This window comes from Coenobita brevimanus, chromosome 62 (assembly GCF_032717465.1).
Source record: "Coenobita brevimanus isolate Jiangsu-jjx chromosome 62, ASM3271746v2, whole genome shotgun sequence".
Lineage (NCBI taxonomy): Eukaryota > Metazoa > Arthropoda > Malacostraca > Decapoda > Coenobitidae > Coenobita > Coenobita brevimanus.
In genome coordinates, this window is record NC_137015.1 from 3,382,389 (window position 1) to 3,400,674 (window position 18,286).

An 18,286-nucleotide genomic window follows, 5' to 3' on the forward strand; every position below is an offset into this window, starting at 1 on the left:
TTTCCCAGATGTTCTTTCTTCACCTATGCTTTCTTTTTTTCACCTTATACTCTCTTTTTCACCTTATACTCTCTTTTTCACCTTATACTCTCTTTTTCACCCTATATTCTCTTTTTCACCTTATACTCTCTTTTTCACCCTATATTCTCTTTTTCACCTTATACTCTCTTTTTCACCTTATACTCTCTTTTTCACCTTATACTCTCTTTTTCACCTTATACTCTCTTTTTCACCCTATATTCTCTTTTCCTCCTAATACTCTCTGTTATTTTATTCATGATTTTCTGGTATCGACAGAAGTTTTATTCGATGTCACACAAGCGAATATTGAAGAGTAACGTGCAAAACAAGTCGCGAATGTTGAAGCGTAACGCGCAAAACAAGTTGCTGAGAAAGAGGCGTTAGGGAAGTGTCAAGGAAATTCCCCAGAGATAAATATTGAAGTGTAAAGGAAGTGTTAAGGAAAAGTCGAAGAAGGGGCAAGGAAATGTTAAGGAAGACGTAAGGAAGCGTCAGAGAATTGTCAAGGAAATGGTAAGGAAGTGTTAAGGAAATGTAAGGAAGTGTTAAAGAAGTGTCAAAGAAGTGTTAAGGAAATGTCAAAGAAGTGTCCAGGAAAAGTTAAGGAAATGTTATTGAAATGTTCAGGAAGTGTTCAGGAAGTTCCCCAGAAACAAATAATGAAGTGTAATGTGCAAAATAACTCGCAAAGGAAAAGTTGTTGCGAAATTAACAACTAACGACCTTAAGTCTGTGGGAATTGCTCTTGGTGATGAGGGACAATGGCGCTAATTAATAGTGACTTAATTTGCACCTTGTTATATAATTAAGCTGAATCTTGCGTAATTAGCTGATATATAGCAACATGGGTGTCGTTAACTTTGAGGTGGTTTGGCCATGTGGAGAGGATGGAGAATGAGAGACTGACTGGAAGAGTGTATATATGAGTGACCTGGAGCGGGAGAGGAGGGGGAGATCAAGGGTGAGATGGAAGGGAAGACCAAGGATGAGGTGGAGGGGCAGACCAAGGATGAGATGGAGGGATAGCGTGGAGAGAGATATATAAGCAAGTGTGTGTAGGAGGGAGGGCAGTCAGATGTCAGATAACAGAGCGACGTGGAGGCATTTTGTTTGTGGCCACCCTTTACGGGATTAAGACGTCTGGCAATAAATAGATAAATAGATAACACAAAAGATAGATAGAATAAACGACTTAGTAATGTGTTAAAGGAGACTGTTATGGCGCATCACAAGCCCTTAATATCATCCTCATAGCGACTTAACAGGGTGTACTCAGCCAAAGCACCGACGCAGGACTTAAGGCTTCAGTAATTTAACTTGGCGCGGGGAGGGTGGATCAGACGCTTTCTAAGGTGGTAAAAGCCCCCCCCCCCTGCTGGAAATGCTGGAGTGGTGGACATAGGAAGGCAAAAAGAAAGGCAGAAGGAGAAGATAGAGGAAGATAGGAGGAGGAGAAGGAAGAGGAAGATAGGAGGAGGAGGAAGAGGAGAAGGAAGAGGAAGATAGGAGGAGGAGGAAGAGGAGAAGGAAGAGGAAGATAGGCGGAGGAGGAAGAGGAGAAGGAAGAGGAAGATAGGAGGAGGAGGAATAGGAAGATAGGAGGAGGAGAAGGAAGAGGAAGATAGGAGGAGGAGGAGGAATGGGAAGAAAGGAGGAGGAAAAGGAAGGGAGGAGAAGGAGAATGAAGTAAAGGAGGAGGAGGAGGAGGAAGATGTAAAGAAGAGGAGGAGGAAGAGGAGGTGGAGGATAATTGGCGAAAAGATGGATGGGTGGATAGATAAATAGATAGATGGATTGATAGATAAATAGATACAGGTATGGTGGATCAGCTTCCTTTTATGAATTTATATAGAAACATTACACGTAAATAAAATGTAAAATAATATCAAGGCAGCTGGTACAAAAAATATGCTAGTAAGGAAGAAGTGCAGGGAGCCTCCTAAGACCACGAGAATACGTCCCCCCTTGCGCTTTTAGTGGGGGGGATTTGCCAGCTTTATACATACATTCTCTCTCTCTCTCTCTCTCTCTCTCTCTCTCTCTCTCTCTCTCTCTCTCACACACACACACACACACACACACACACACACACACACACACACACACACAATCCACCAGCCTTCTTTCGGGGCATAGGAAGTAGATTGAGGGACGAATGTATAACCGGGCAAGCTCACAGCCGTCATATCAGTGCCACCACGTGAAGGTGTCCCTGCAGCCCCTGTTTATTGTGTGTGTGTGTGTGTGTGTGTGTGTGTGTGTGTGTGTTTGGGATAGATGGCCGGGAACGAGGGGGAAATGGAGTTTGTGGGGAATAAACGGGAAGGCATTATACTGGAGGTTGTGTGTGTGTGTGTGTGTCAGTGTGTGTGTGTGTGTGTGTCAGTGTGTGTGTGTGTGTGTGTGTGTGTGTGTGTGTGTGTGTGTGTGTGTGTGATTTCTGCAGCACAATTACTTTTTTCATCGTTCTGCAGAAAATAAAGTTTGTTCATGAACTGGCATGCCTCCAGACGGAATTAATTGTACAGCTGCGACGCTCCAATTAAAAAGGGGAGAAAGGTGTGTGTGTGTGTGTGTGTGTGTGTGTGTGTGACAGAGAGAAAGGGCGGGGGTGAGGAGGCAGTCAGGGTGTGAGGGAGGGAGGGAGGGAGGATGGGTACGAGGAATATAGAGAAACAGGGAGGATGAGAGTGAGGGAGACTGAGACAGATAAAAATAGGGAGAGGCAGGCAGGGTGAGAGGGGAGGCAGGGTGGGAAGAAGGGAGGTAAATAAGAGGAGGTTGAGGAAACGAAGGAAGGGAAGGGTGAGAGGAAGATCAAAGGAGACAAGCACGCCACCACATTCTACGCTTCCGACAAACCAAGTGACGTGATACGGTATAACACACGCCCTCCTGCGTCCTTCCTGCAAAATTAGGATCTGAACTGGGAGAGGAAATTGACCTTAAGTTTGATTGTGCACCAACGCCGTGAGTGTTGGTAATTTAGGGACGCTGCTCCAATGCCTCCACGACTCCCATGCTGGCGAGTCAAGTGCTTACGCTGGCACAATTATAGTTGAGAGAGAGAGGGGGGAACGGGGGGAATTTGTGAGTGATAGTAGAACGTGGGTGTTGGTATATATGTGTGTGTGTGTGTGTGTGTGTGTGTGTGTACAGAGAGAGAGAGAGGGAAGGGGGAGCGAGACCTGGTGAGGGTGAGGAGGGAACCAGAGATGTGAACGGCTTCACAGTCAAGCGAGTACTGAAGGGAGAGGCAGGCAGCGTAGGCAAGGCAGTGAATGGGAGAGGCAGGCAGAGGTAGAGAGGATGAAAGGGATGCAGGCAGATAGGGGTGCAAAATGAGTGGGAGATAGGCAGAGGGAAACTAGGGCAGGAAGAGGGAGGATGAGAGGGGTATAGAGAGTGAGTGGGAATTAGGCAGGGAGAGGGAGGTAGGGAGAGAGGATGGAAGGGAGACACTGAGAGGGAGGCAAAGAAAGGTAGATGGAGAAGAGACAAGAAAAGAAGGTAGGTACAGAGTGGGAGGGAGAGAGAGAGACAGGGAGAGACGAAGGGAATGTGAGGAGGAAGGGTTAGGGAGAGGCAGGGTGAGCGTGAGAGGGCGATTGGGAAGTAGAGCAAGAGGCAGGGAGAGGGGGACAGGGTGAGTGGAAGAAAGGGAGAGGGAGGAAAGAAGGAATGGGATTTAGGGTGAAGAGGGTAACAGGAAGGACTATTAACTCTCTCTCTCTCTCTCTCTCTCTCTCACACACACACACACACACACACACACACACACACACACACTAACCCATATTGACCTTGAATGCTGAGATGTACTAGTCGATTAACACCAGGATACGTTGCTAGTCACGAAGAAGTGCTGTGGAAAAGAGAGAGAGAGAGAGAGAGCAAAGAAGCCAGTTACCTCTCTCACTTCCTGACATTTTCTCTGACTTCTTTTTCTGCTCTTCCGCCTCTCTCTCCCTCTTTCCTTTCACCCTTACCTCCCCTTCACTTCCTCCTCCCTCCCCTTCTTCCCTGTCTTCTTTCACCCTCCCCTTCTCCATTCCCTTTCTCATCGCCTAAACCTTCCCATTCACTTCCCCCTCCCCTCCCCATCCCCCTCTCTCCACTTTTACCTCCCCTCCCGATCCACTCCCCTCCACCCTCCCCCTCCCTCCCTCCACCGTACCTCTCATCCCTCTCTCTCTCTCTCTCTCTCTCTCTCTCTCTCTCTCTCTCTCTCTCCATTCTCCCTCCTCACCTCCATTCCCCATCCCTCTCCCCTGCTTTAACCTCCCCTCCCTATCCACTCTACCCACTCCATCCTCCCGCTCCCCCTGCCCTTCCCCCTATCCCCCTCCACCTCCTGCACTTCCTCGTCCTTCCCCTCCTCCGGAACATGATAGTGCAATTTCGCGTCCTGTGTTCGAATCCCCGATATGTGTAAAGGAATTATTGACGGCGACTGTACACTTTTAGCTGTGGTGTGTTGAGGGGAGCGAGAACTATACCGGGTAGTGAGAGAGGAGGGGGGGGGTAGAAGTGATAAGGATGAATGCACAGGTGAGCCGGGTAGGTGAGATTTTTTTTTTTTTTATATATATATAAAAGAGAGTGCTTTATCGTTGCCTGATTGTCTTCGTCTTGTTATTATTATTATTATTATTATTATTATTGTTGTTGTTGTTGTTGTTGTTATTGCTCTTTGTCTAATGTGTATTTTTTTTTTTTTTTAATTATGGGGAAATTTTCGAGATCTTCGTCTTCACTTTTACGTTGGACTGATCCGGCACTGTAGCCTAGTTTTCACAGGCTTCCAACCACGCATCATTTCTGGACTGTTGTGAATCATACGCTTTGAAGATTTACGAGGTGTTCTCTGTGCGTGACGCGAATGAATAAAGGATGTCAAGTTGGGAATGGTGTATGTTGACTAAATCTGGTGAAAGGAGGGAAAGTTGTGGTGAGATATGAGCTGGTCGACACGTGATTTAGGTGCTGATATAAATTTGCCAGCGACGATGCCTTTGTCGGCCGGGGCTGGTGGCGCAGCCCTGTAGTCCGGCGACTCGGAGGCCTGGGCCTTGGATGGCTTGAGGGAGGGATCACTGCTGCGGGTCTTCCCATGTTGAGTGGGCGTCCGCACTAAGCTCGGCATCAATATGGCCACCCTTGGGGAGCCAGGGGCGTCCAGGTTGACTAAGGAGGTGTGAACCGGGCCAGGGGGGAAACCCAGCAGCCAAAAGCACCCGTGTCGAGCAGTAGTGGGATCTCGCCCGTGAGTGGGCGGCTCGTGGTAGCCCTGCCAACACAGGCGGACATTGTCCTTTTGGGTATCGGCTTGTTATTTCTTTTAACTGTCTTGACAAAAGTCCCATGGTCATATATTTTGTCAGGCTCTCAGTGTCATGTGCATTGACTCGTTTTGGTAAATTATCAGCCATTTCTATCCTGTAATTTACTAGAGTATCATTTATCATAATGATTAATAAAGATCCACTCTGATTAAGTCAGTGGCTTGTGACGTTCACCTGTAACTGATTATCCTCAGCATTGAACCTCCTCGTTTTAGCATTGCCCTCAACCGTTCCTTCAAGAATGGTGTAATCTGGGTATACACGGTAATTTCAATCTGTTAAGTTTAACTTTGACCTACCCTGTGACCTTGTGTTCCGTAATGTTGTCAAAAGGAAAACGTCATCTTGGCTGCCCTTCTACTCCACTAAATTTGGTTAAGGTCGAGTAAAACCTGTTATTTTGTCCACACGCGCTCCCGCCACGAGCACACCAAAACATTCGTTCTTGCTTTGTAAGTACAGGTATAATAAAGAAATAAAAAGCGCTTGAATTATTATGTGGTTTCCGGAGCTACTTAGATATAAAATGAAGGTCAGAAACAATATAGTGCAGACAACAATAGATCCTGAGACCTTTAACACGGAAACGGAAGATCAGCGATCTGGAAATTGTGCATATTTAGGAATATGTTGTTATCACCTATTCTCTGTCTTTAAGAAACAAGTAATAATGAACAAGATTGTATAATTTGTGACAAAACACAATATGCATATTTATCATTTAATGGATTTACATAACTGTTACGTTATCTATATAGATAAACCATCTGCCCGTTCTTAGTCTAAGAAATCATCCCCTCCCTCCCCCCCCAATCAGAATGAATACACCATGGCAGAAAGATATCAGTTAAGATGGTTGGATCATAAGCCATGGGCGTGTTGGACCAAGTGAGAACCATAGGATATTGGTGGATGAGCTACATGATAGGGGGACGACAGTTTAACCGAGCAGTGAACTGCAAGAGCGAGGGTGGATTGATAAGCCAGTCAGACGGAAGGCAGGTGAGATGGGTGGGGTGGGGTGGGGGGGGGAAGTACTGAGTGGAAAGTACAGGTGTGCCATGCAGCGAGGGAAATCCTGTCGGCCGGGGCTGGTGAGCGTTGGATGGGGTGGGGGGGAGGGGCGGGGTGGGGTGCATAAGTTTACCAGCGAGGAATTCTCTGTCGGCCGGGGCTGGTGGCGCAGCCCTGTAGTCCGGCGACTCGGAGGCCTGGGCCTTGGACGGCTTGAGGGAGGGATCACTGCTGCGGGTCTTCCCATGTTGAGTGGGCGTCCGCACTAAGCTCGGCATCAATATGGCCACCCCTGGGGAGCCAGGGGCGTCCAGGTTGACTAAGGAGGTGTGAACCGGGCCAGGGGGGAAACCCAGCAGCCAAAAGCACCCGTGTCGAGCAGTAGTGGGATCGCGCCCGTGAGTGGGCGGCTCGTGGTAGCCCTGCCAACACAGGCAGACACTGTCCTTTTGGGTGCTTTCCTGTATAGGATTTTTTTTGGCAATCTGGCTCACGGTCTCAAGTGCATTGGCTCGTACTGGTATATAATTATCAGCCGTTTCTATCGTGTGATTCACCAGAATATCATTTATCGTAATGATTAGTAAAAGATCCACTCTAATTAAAGTTTACCTGTAACTCTCCTCATCATCGAACCTCTTCGTTTTAGCATTACCCTCAACCTTTCCTCTAAGATTGGTCTAATCTGGATAAAGATTTTAAATTCAGTCTGTGAAGTTCAACTTTGACCTAGTTGTGACCTTGTATTACGAGTTGTTGTTGTCAAAAGCAGAGTCAACCTCTTGGCTGCCGTCCTACTCTCTCCACAAAGTTGGGTAAGGTCGGGTAAAATCTGTTATTTTGTTAACGCACGACCGCGCAGAGCAAACCAAAACATATTCCTTCTTGCTTTGTAAATACAGGTATAATAAAGAAATAAAAAGCTCCTGAGCAACTTAAATATAAACCTGAAGCTCAAAAACATACGAGTATAGTTCAGACAATAATAGATTCTGAGACCCATAACTTAGACACAAAGTACCAGCTGTTTAGGAATTTATGAAGGTTTAGGAAAGTTTTGTAATCTCGTCTTTTCTCTGTCTATAAGATACAAGTAATAATGAATAAGATTTTATAATTAGTTGTGACAAAACTCAATAAGCATATTTATCATGTAATGTTTTTACATAACTGTTATGGTTATCTGTATAAAGTATTATTAGAGTAAAAGGAGAGGCGCCCCATACCGTCCCTGATACAGCCACAGATGCAGTGGGTGGTAGTGGACCAGGGCAGTAATGCGTAAAGATAAGACCAGTTAGTATGAGCAACATCACGGTATTTGGGTAGACGAAATTAAGTGAGACTTTGTGTGTAGATGGATGGAGTGGGTGGGGTGGACGTGTGGTGTGGGCTATGTCACTGTGGCTAGAGTGGGCGTAGATCCTGGGGGGTGGGGGGAGATAAATCCTCTAGATATCCCCTGTAGTAATCTCCCATACGAATCAAGTAATCCTTCAGAAAAAAGAATGCATAGATAAAGCCGCCGTTAGTCTCACCACAAGATATATTTACACTGAAAATACAGTTGCTTCAAAAACAGGAAAACTGAAACTGTGAAAAATATAACGTAAGACAAAAGCACCAGTGTAATGATGCAGCAGTGACGGTTTGGCTACATTTAGCGATTTATGCTACATTGCTTGTCCTCGTGGTGCCAGATTTAACATTTTGTCTACTTTAATATACTGGGAGTTGTACAATTATCACCTCACCAACAGTACCTCGGCGATGGTTAGCTATTTACTCTACAGTATACCTACGAATTCGTTATTCTCAGAAATCATGTCAAAATCCCAATAATCAGAATAAATAAGTCATTGGCAGAAAGAGATAACTTTAGTTTGATTTTGATATATTACCATGATGCCGGGAATTGAACCCGGGACTCTCAGGTGAGAGCCAGGCAGCAAAGTGTTAAGTACAAGTTTCTTCTTTGGTGTGATTAATGATTAGCCATAGACATGCTGGACCAAGTGACAGTCCTAGGGTATTGGTGGATGAGCTACATGAAAGAGGGACGACAGTTTAACCGAGCAGTGAACTGCAAGAGTGAGGGTGGATTGATAAGCAAGTCAGGCGGGAGGTGGGTGGGGTAGGGGGGGAGGGACTGGGTGGAGAGTACAAGATTGGTAGCGAGGGAAAGGTTACGGGCCGGAGCTGGTGGGGGTGGGGTGCGGAGTGGAAAGTACACGTTTGCCAGCGAGGGAAACGCTGTCGGCCGGGGCTGGTGGCGCAGCCCTGTAGTCCGGCGACTCGGAGGCCTGGGCCTTGGACGGCTTGAGGGAGGGATCACTGCTGCGGGTCTTCCCATGTTGAGTGGGCGTCCGCACTAAGCTCGGCATCAATATGGCCACCCTTGGGGAGCCAGGGGCGTCCAGGTTGACTAAGGAGGTGTGAACCGGGCCAGGGGGGAAACCCAGCAGCCAAAAGCACCCGTGTCGAGCAGTAGTGGGATCGCGCCCGTGAGTGGGCGGCTCGTGGTAGCCCTGCCAACACAGGCGGACACTGTCCTTTTGGTGCCTTCCTGTGGGGGATTATTTTTGGCAGTCAGGCTCACAGTCTCATGTGCATTGACATGTATTGGTAAATAACTATCAGTCGTTTCTGTCCTGTACTTCACTTGAATATCATTTATCATAATGATTAATAAATGATCCACTCTAATCAAAGTTTACCTGTAACTGATTATCCTCAGCATCGAACCTCTTCGTTTTAGCATTACCCTCAACCTTTCCTCTAAGATTGGTCTAATCTGGATAAAGATTTTAAATTCAGTCTGTGAAGATTAACGTTTACCTAACCCTGTGACCTTGTGTTCCGTGATATTGTCAAAAGAAAAAGGTCATCCTCTTGGCTGCCCTTCTACCCCTTCACCAAATTTGGTTAAGGTCGAGTAAAACCTGTTATTTTGTCCACACGCGCGCCCGCCACGAGCACACCAAAACATTCGTTCTTGTTTTGTGCGAGTATAGGTATAATAGAGAAATCAAAAGCTCTTGAATTACCATGTGGTTTCCTGAGCTACTTAGATATAAACCTGAAGCTAAGAAACAATATAGTGCTGACAATAATAGATTCTGAGACCTTTAAGATAGACATGGAAGATCGACTATCCGGAAATTGTGTTTGTTTAGGAATGTGTTGTTATCACCTTTTCTCTGTCTTTAAGATACAAGTAGTAATGAACAAGATTGTATAATTTGTGACAAAACACAATATGCATATTTATCATTTAATGGATTTACATAACTGTTACGTTATCTGTATAGATAAACCATCTGCCTGTTCTTAGTCTAAGAAATCATCCTCCCCCTCTCCCCCCAATCAGAATGAATACACCATGGCAGAAAGATATGAGTTAAGATAGTTGGATCATAAGCCATAGGCGTGTTGGACCAAGTGAGAACCATAGGATATTGGTGGATGAGCTACAAGAAAGAGGAACGACAGTTGAACCGAGCAGTGAACTGCAAGAGCGAGGGTGGATTGATAAGCCAGTCAGACGGAAGGCAGATGAGATGGGTGGGGTGGGGTGGGGGGGGGAAGTACGGAGTGGAAAGTACAGGTGTGCCATGCAGCGAGGGAAATCCTGTCGGCCGGTAGCTAGTGAGCGTTGGATGGGGTGGGGGGGGAGGGGAGGGTGGGGTGCACAAGTTTGCCAGCGAGGGAAACTCTGTCGGCCGGGGCTGGTGGCGCAGCCCTGTAATCCGGCGACTCGGAGGCCTGGGCCTTGGATGGCTTGAGGGAGGGATCACTGCTGCGGGTCTTCCCATGTTGAGTGGGCGTCCGCACTAAGCTCGGCATCAATATGGCCACCCTTGGGGAGCCAGGGGCGTCCAGGTTGACTAAGGAGGTGTGAACCGGGCCAGGGGGGAAACCCAGCAGCCAAAAGCACCCGTGTCGAGCAGTAGTGGGATCGCGCCCGTGAGTGGGCGGCTCGTGGTAGCCCTGCCAACACAGGCGGACACTGTCCTTTTGGGTGCTTTCCTGTATAGGATTTATTTTGGCAGTCAGGCTCACGGTCTCATGTACATTGGCTCGTACTGGTATATAATTATCAGCCGTTTCTATCGTGTGATTCACCAGAATATCATTTATCGTAATGATAAGTAAAAGATCCACTCTAATTAAAGAGTACCTGTAACTCTCCTCATCATCGAACCCCAACCTTGCCTCCAAGATTGGTCTAAACTGGTAAAAAACGTTAAGTTCAACTCTGACCTAGTTGTGACCTTGTATTACGAGGTGTTGTTGTCAAAAGCAAAGGGTCAACCTCTTGGCTGCCGTACTACTCCCTCCACGAAGTTGGGTTAAGGTCGGGTAGACTCTGTCATTTTGTTAACGCACGACCCCGTAGAGCAAACCAAAACATATTCCTTCTTGCTTTGTGAATACAGGTATAATAAAGAAATAAAAAGCTCCTGAGCAACTTAAATATAAACCTGAAGCTCAAAAACATACGAGTATAGTTCAGACAATAATAGATTCTGAGACCCATAACTTAGACACAAAGTACCAGCTGTTTAGGAATTTATGAAGGTTTAGGAAAGTTTTGTAATCTCCTCTTTTTGTCTTTAGGGTAATAATGAATAAGATTTTATAATTAGTTGTGACAAAACTCAATAAGCATATTTATCATGTAATGTTTTTACATAACTGTTATGGTTATCTGTATAAAGTATTATTAGAATAAAAGGAGAGGCGCCTCATACCGTCCCTGATACAGCCACAGATGCAGTGGGTGGTAGTGGACCAGGGCAGTAATGCGTACAAAAGATAAGACCAGTTAGTATGAGCAACATCACGCTATTTGGGTAGACGAAATTAAGTGAGACTTTGTGTGTAGATGGATGGAGTGAGTGGGGTGGACGTGTGGTGTGGGCAATGTCACTGGCTAGAGTGGGCGTAGATCCTGGGGGGTGGGGGGAGATAAATCCTCTAGATATCCCCTGTAGTAATCTCCCATACGAATCAAGTAATCCTTCAGAAAAAAGAATGCATAGATAAAGCCGCCGTTAGTCTCACCACAAGATATATTTACACTGAAAATACAGTTGCTTCAAAAACAGGAAAACTGAAACTGTGAAAAATATAACGTAAGACAAAAGCACCAGTGTAATGATGCAGCAGTGACGGTTTGGCTACATTTAGCGATTTGTGCTACATTGCTTGTCCTCGTGGTGCCAGATTTAACATCTTGTCCACTTTAATACACTGGGAGTTGTACGATTATCACCTCACCAACAGTACGTCGGCGATGGTTAGCTATTTTCTCTACAGTATACCTACGAATTCGTTATTCTCAGAAATCATGTCAAAATCCCAATAATCAGAATAAATAAGTCATTGGCAGAAAGAGATAACTTTAGTTTGATTTTGATATATTACCATGATGCCGGGAATTGAACCCGGGACTCTCAGGTGAGAGCCAGGCAGCAAAGTGTTAAGTACAAGTTTCTTCTTTGGTGTGATTAATGATTAGCCATAGACATGCTGGACCAAGTAACAGTCCTACGGTATTGGTGGATGAGCTACATGAAAGAGGGACGACAGTTTAACCGATCAGTGAACTGCAAGAGTGAGGGTGGATTGATAAGCAAGTCAGGCGGGAGGTGGGTGGGGTAGGGGGTGAGGGACGGGGTGGAGAGTACAATATTGGTAGCGAGGAAAAGGTTACGGGCCGGAGCTGGTGGGGGTTGGGTGGGGGTGGGGTGCGGAGTGGAAAGTACACGTTTGCCAGCGAGGGAAATTCTGTCGGCCGGGGCTGGTGGCGCAGCCCTGTAGTCCGGCGACTCGGAGGCCTGGGCCTTGGACGGCTTGAGGGAGGGATCACTGCTGCGGGTCTTCCCATGTTGAGTGGGCGTCCGCACTAAGCTCGGCATCAATATGGCCACCCTTGGGGAGCCAGGGGCGTCCAGGTTGACTAAGGAGGTGTGAACCGGGCCAGGGGGGAAACCCAGCAGCCAAAAGCACCCGTGTCGAGCAGTAGTGGGATCGCGCCCGTGAGTGGGCGGCTCGTGGTAGCCCTGCCAACACAGGCGGACACTGTCCTTTTGGGTGCTTTCCTGTATAGGATTTTTTTTTGGCAATCTGGCTCACGGTCTCATGTGCATTGGCTCGTACTGGTATATAATTATCAGCCGTTTCTATCGTGTGATTCACCAGAATATCATTTATCGTAATGATTAGTAAAAGATCCACTCTAATTAAAGTTTACCTGTAACTCTCCTTATCATCGAACCTCAACCTTGCCTCCAAGATTGGTCTAAACTGGTAAAAAACGTTAAGTTCAACTTTGACCTAGTTGTGACCTTGTATTACGGGGTGTTGTTGTCAAAAGCAAAGGGTCAACCTCTTGGCTGCCGTACTACTCCCTCCACGAAGTTGGGTTAAGGTCGGGTAGAATCTGTCATTTTGTTAACGCACGACCGCGTAGAGCAAACCAAAACATATTCCTTCTTGCTTTGTGAATACAGGTATAATAAAGAAATAAAAAGCTCCTGAACTATCATGTGGTTTCCTGAGCAACTTAAATGTAAACCTGAAGCTCAAAAACATACGAGTATAGTCCAGACAATAATAGATTCTGAGACCCATAACTTAGACACAAAGTACCAACTGTTTAGGAATTTATGAAGGTTTAGGAAAGTTTTGTAATCTCCTCTTTTTGTCTTTAGGTTCATAATGAACAAGATTTTATAATTAGTTGTGACAAAACTCAATAAGCATATTTATCGTGTAATGTTTTTACATAACTGTTATGGTTATCTGTATAAAATATTATTAGAATAAAAGGAGTGGCGCCCCATACCGTCCCTGATACAGCCACAGATGCAGTGGGTGGTAGTGGACCAGGGCAGTAATGCGTACAAAAGATAAGACCAGTTAGTATGAGCAACATCACGCTATTTGGGTAGACGAAATTAAGTGAGACTTTGTGTGTAGATGGATGGAGTGGGTGGGGTGGACGTGTGGTGTGGGCAATGTCACTGGCTAGAGTGGACGTAGATCCTTGGGGGTGGGGGGAGATATATCCTCTCCCACAACTGTGTTGGGGGAGATATCCCCTGTAGTAATCTCCCATACGAATCAAGTAATCCTTAAGAAAAAAAAAAATGCATAGATAAAGCTGCCGTTATTCTTACCACAAGTACAGTATATTTACACTGAAAATACAGTTGCTTCAAAAACAGGAAAACTGAAACTGCGAAAAATATAACGTAAGACAAAAGCACCAGTGTAATGATGCAGCAGTGACGGTTTGGTTACATTTAGCGATTTGTGCTACATTGCTTGTCCTCGTGGTGCCAGATTTAACACATTGTCCACTTTAATACACTGGGAGTTGTACGATTATCACCTCACCAACAGTACCTCGGCGATGGTTAGCTATTTTCTCTAGAGTATACCTACGAATTCGTTATTCTCAGAAATCATGTCAAAATCCCAATAATCAGAATAAATAAGTCATTGGCAGAAAGAGATAACTTTAGTTTGATTTTGATATATTACCATGATGCCGGGAATTGAACCCGGGACTCTCAGGTGAGAGCCAGGCAGCAAAGTGTTAAGTACAGGTTTCTTCTTTGGTGTGATTAATGATTAGCCATAGACATGCTGGACCAAGTGACAGTCCTACGGTATTGGTGGATGAGCTACATGAAAGAGGGACGACAGTTTAACCGATCAGTGAACTGCAAGAGTGAGGGTGGATTGATAAGCAAGTCAGGCGGGAGGTGGGTTGAGTAGGGGGTGAGGGACGGGGTGGAGAGTACAATATTGGCAGCGAGGAAAAGGTTACTGGCCGGAGCTGGTGGGGGTTGGGTGGGGGTGGGGTGCGGATTGGAAAGTACACGTTTGCCAGCGAGGGAAACTCTGTCGGCCGGGGCTGGTGGCGCAGCCCTGTAGTCCGGCGACTCGGAGGCCTGGGCCTTGGACGGCTTGAGGGAGGGATCACTGCTGCGGGTCTTCCCATGTTGAGTGGGCGTCCTCACTAAGCTCGGCATCAATATGGCCACCCTTGGGGAGCCAGGGGCGTCCAGGTTGACTAAGGAGGTGTGAACCGGGCCAGGGGGGAAACCCAGCAGCCAAAAGCACCCGTGTCGAGCAGTAGTGGGATCGCGCCCGTGAGTGGGCGGCTGGTGGTAGCCCTGCTAACACAGGCGGACACTGTCCTTTTGGTGCCTTCCTCTATGGGATTATTTTTGGCAGTCAGGCTCACAGTCTCATGTGCATTTACATGTATTGGTAAATAACTATCAGTCGTTTCTGTCCTGTACTTCACTTGAATATCATTTATCGTAATGATTAATAAATGATCCACTCTAATCAAAGTTTACCTGTAACTGATTATCCTCAGCATCGAACCTCTTCGTTTTAGCATTACCCTCAACCTTTCCTCTAAGATTGGTCTAATCTGGGTAAAGATTTTAAGTTCAGTCTGTGAAGATTAACGTTTACCTAACCCTGTGACCTTGTGTTCCGTGATATTGTCAAAAGAAAAAGGTCATCCTCTTGGCTGCCCTTCTACCCCTTCATCAAATTTGGTTAAGGTCGAGTAAAACCTGTTATTTTGTCCACATGCGCGCCCTCCTTCAGCGCACCAAAACATTCGTTCTTGTTTTGTGCGAGTATAGGTATAATAAAGAAATCAAATGCTCTTGAATTACCATGTGGTTTCCTGAGCTACTTAGATATAAACCTGAAGCTAAGAAACAATATAGTGCTGACAATAATAGATTCTGAGACCTTTAACATAGACATGGAAGATCGACTATCCGGAAATTGTGTTTGTTTAGGAATATGTTGTTATCACCTTTTCTCTGTCTATAAGATACAAGTAATAATGAACAAGATTGTATAATTTGTGACAAAACACAATATGCATATTTATCATTTTATGGATTTACATAACTGTTACGTTATCTATATAGATAAACCATCTGCCCGTTCTTAGTCTAAGAAATCATCCCCTCCCTCCCCCCCCAATCAGAATGAATACACCAGTGGCAGAACGATATCAGTTAAGATGGTTGGATCATAAGCCATGGGCGTGTTGGACCAAGTGAAAACCATAGGATATTGGTGGATGAGCTACATGAAAGAGGAACGACAGTTTAACCGAGCAGTGAACTGCAAGAGCGAGGGTGGATTGATAAGCCAGTCAGACGGAAGGCAGGTGAGATGGGTGGGGTGGGGTGGGGGGGGAAGTACGGAGTGGAAAGTACAGGTGTGCCATGCAGCGAGGGAAATCCTGTAGGCCGGGGCTGGTGAAGGTTGAATGGGGTGGGGGAGAGGGGCGGGGTGGGGTGCACAAGTTTGCCAGCGAGGGAAATTCTGTCGGCCGGGGCTGGTGGCGCAGCCCTGTAATCCGGCGACTCGGAGGCCTGGGCCTTGGACGGCTTGAGGGAGGGATCACTGCTGCGGGTCTTCCCATGTTGAGTGGGCGTCCGCACTAAGCTCGGCATCAATATGGCCACCCTTGGGGAGCCAGGGGCGTCCAGGTTGACTAAGGAGGTGTGAACCGGGCCAGGGGGGAAACCCAGCAGCCAAAAGCACCCGTGTCGAGCAGTAGTGGGATCGCGCCCGTGAGTGGGCGGCTCGTGGTAGCCCTGCCAACACAGGCGGACACTGTCCTTTTGGTGCCTTCCTCTGGGGGATTATTTTTGGCAGTCAGACTCACAGTCTCATGTGCATTGACATGTATTGGTAAATAACTATCAGTCGTTTCTGTCCTGTACTTCACCTGAATATCATTTATCATAATGATTAATAAATGATCCACTCTAATCAAAGTTTACCTATAACTGATTATCCTCAGCATCGAACCTCTTCGTTTTAGCATTACCCTCAACCTTTCCTCTAAGATTGGTCTAATCTGGATAAAGATTTTAAATTCAGTCTGTGAAGATTAACGTTTACCTAATCCTGTGACCTGTGTTCCGTGATATTGTCAAAAGAAAAAGGTCATCCTCTTGGCTGCCCTTCTACCCCTTCACGAAATTTGGTTAAGGTCGAGTAAAACCTGTTATTTTGTACACACGCGCGCCCGCCACGAGCACACCAAAACATTCTTTCTTGTTTTGTGCGAGTACAAGTATAATAAAGAAATCAAAAGCTCGTGAATTACCATGCGGTTTCCTGAGCTACTTAGATATAAACCTGAAGCTAAGAAACAATATAGTGCCGACAATAATAGATTCTGAGACCTTTAACATAGACATGGAAGTTCGACAATCCGGAAATTGTGTTTGTTTAGGAATATGTTGTTATCACCTTTTCTCTGTCTTTAAGATACAAGTAATAATGAACAAGATTGTATAATTTGTGACAAAACACAATATGCATATTTATCATTTAATGGATTTACATAACTGTTACGTTATCTGTATAGATAAACCATCTGCCTGTTCTTAGTCTAAGAAATCATCCTCCCCCTCTCCCCCCAATCAGAATGAATACACCAGTGGCAGAAAGATATCAGTTAAGATGGTTGGATCATAAGCCATGGGCGTGTTGGACCAAGTGAGAACCATAGGATATTGGTGGATGAGCTACATGAAAGAGGAACGACAGTTGAACCGAGCAGTGAACTGCAAGAGCGAGGGTGGATTGATAAGCCAGTCAGACGGAAGGCAGGTGAGATGGGTGGGGTGGGGTGGGGGGGGGAAGTACGGAGTAGAAAGTACAGGTGTGCCATGCAGCGAGGAAAATCCTGTAGGCCGGGGCTGGTGAGGGTTGAATGGGGTGGGAGGGAGGGGCGGGGTGGGGTGCACAAGTTTGTCAGCCAGGGAAACTCTGTCGGCCGGGGCTGGTGGCGCAGCCCTGTAATCCGGCGACTCGGAGGCCTGGGCCTTGGACGGCTTGAGGGAGGGATCACTGCTGCGGGTCTTCCCATGTTGAGTGGGCGTCCGCACTAAGCTCGGCATCAATATGGCCACCCTTGGGGAGCCAGGGGCGTCCAGGTTGACTAAGGAGGTGTGAACCGGGCCAGGGGGGAAACCCAGCAGCCAAAAGCACCCGTGTCGAGCAGTAGTGGGATCGCGCCCGTGAGTGGGCGGCTCGTGGTAGCCCTGCCAACACAGGCGGACACTGTCCTTTTGGTGCCTTCCTCTGGGGGATTATTTTTGGCAGTCAGACTCACAGTCTCATGTGCATTGACATGTATTGGTAAATAACTATCAGTCGTTTCTGTCCTGTACTTCACCTGAATATCATTTATCATCATGATTAATAAATGATCCACTCTAATCAAAGTTTACCTATAACTGATTATCCTCAGCATCGAACCTCTTCGTTTTAGCATTACCCTCAACCTTTCCTCTAAGATTGGTCTAATCTGGATAAAGATTTTAAATTAAGTCTGTGAAGATTAACGTTTACCTAATCCTGTGACCTTGTGTTCCGTGATATTGTCAAAAGAAAAAGGTCATCCTCTTGGCTGCCCTTCTACCCCTCCACCAAATTTGGTTAAGATCGAGTAAAACCTGTTATTTTGTCCACACGCGCGCCCTCCTTCAGCACACCAAAACATTCGTTCTTGCTTTGCGCGAGTACAAGTATAATAAAGAAATCAAAAGCTCTTGAGTTATCTTATAGTTTCCCGAGCTACTTAGATATAAACCTGAAGCTAAGAAACAATATAGTGCCGACAATAATAGATTCTGAGACCTTTAACATAGACATGGAAGATCGACTATCCGGAAATTGTGTTTGTTTAGGAATATGTTGTTATCACCTTTTCTCTGTCTTTAAGATACAAGTAATAATGAACAAGATTGTATAATTTGTGACAAAACACAATATGCATATTTATCATTTAATGGATTTACATAACTGTTACGTTATCTATATAGATAAACCAT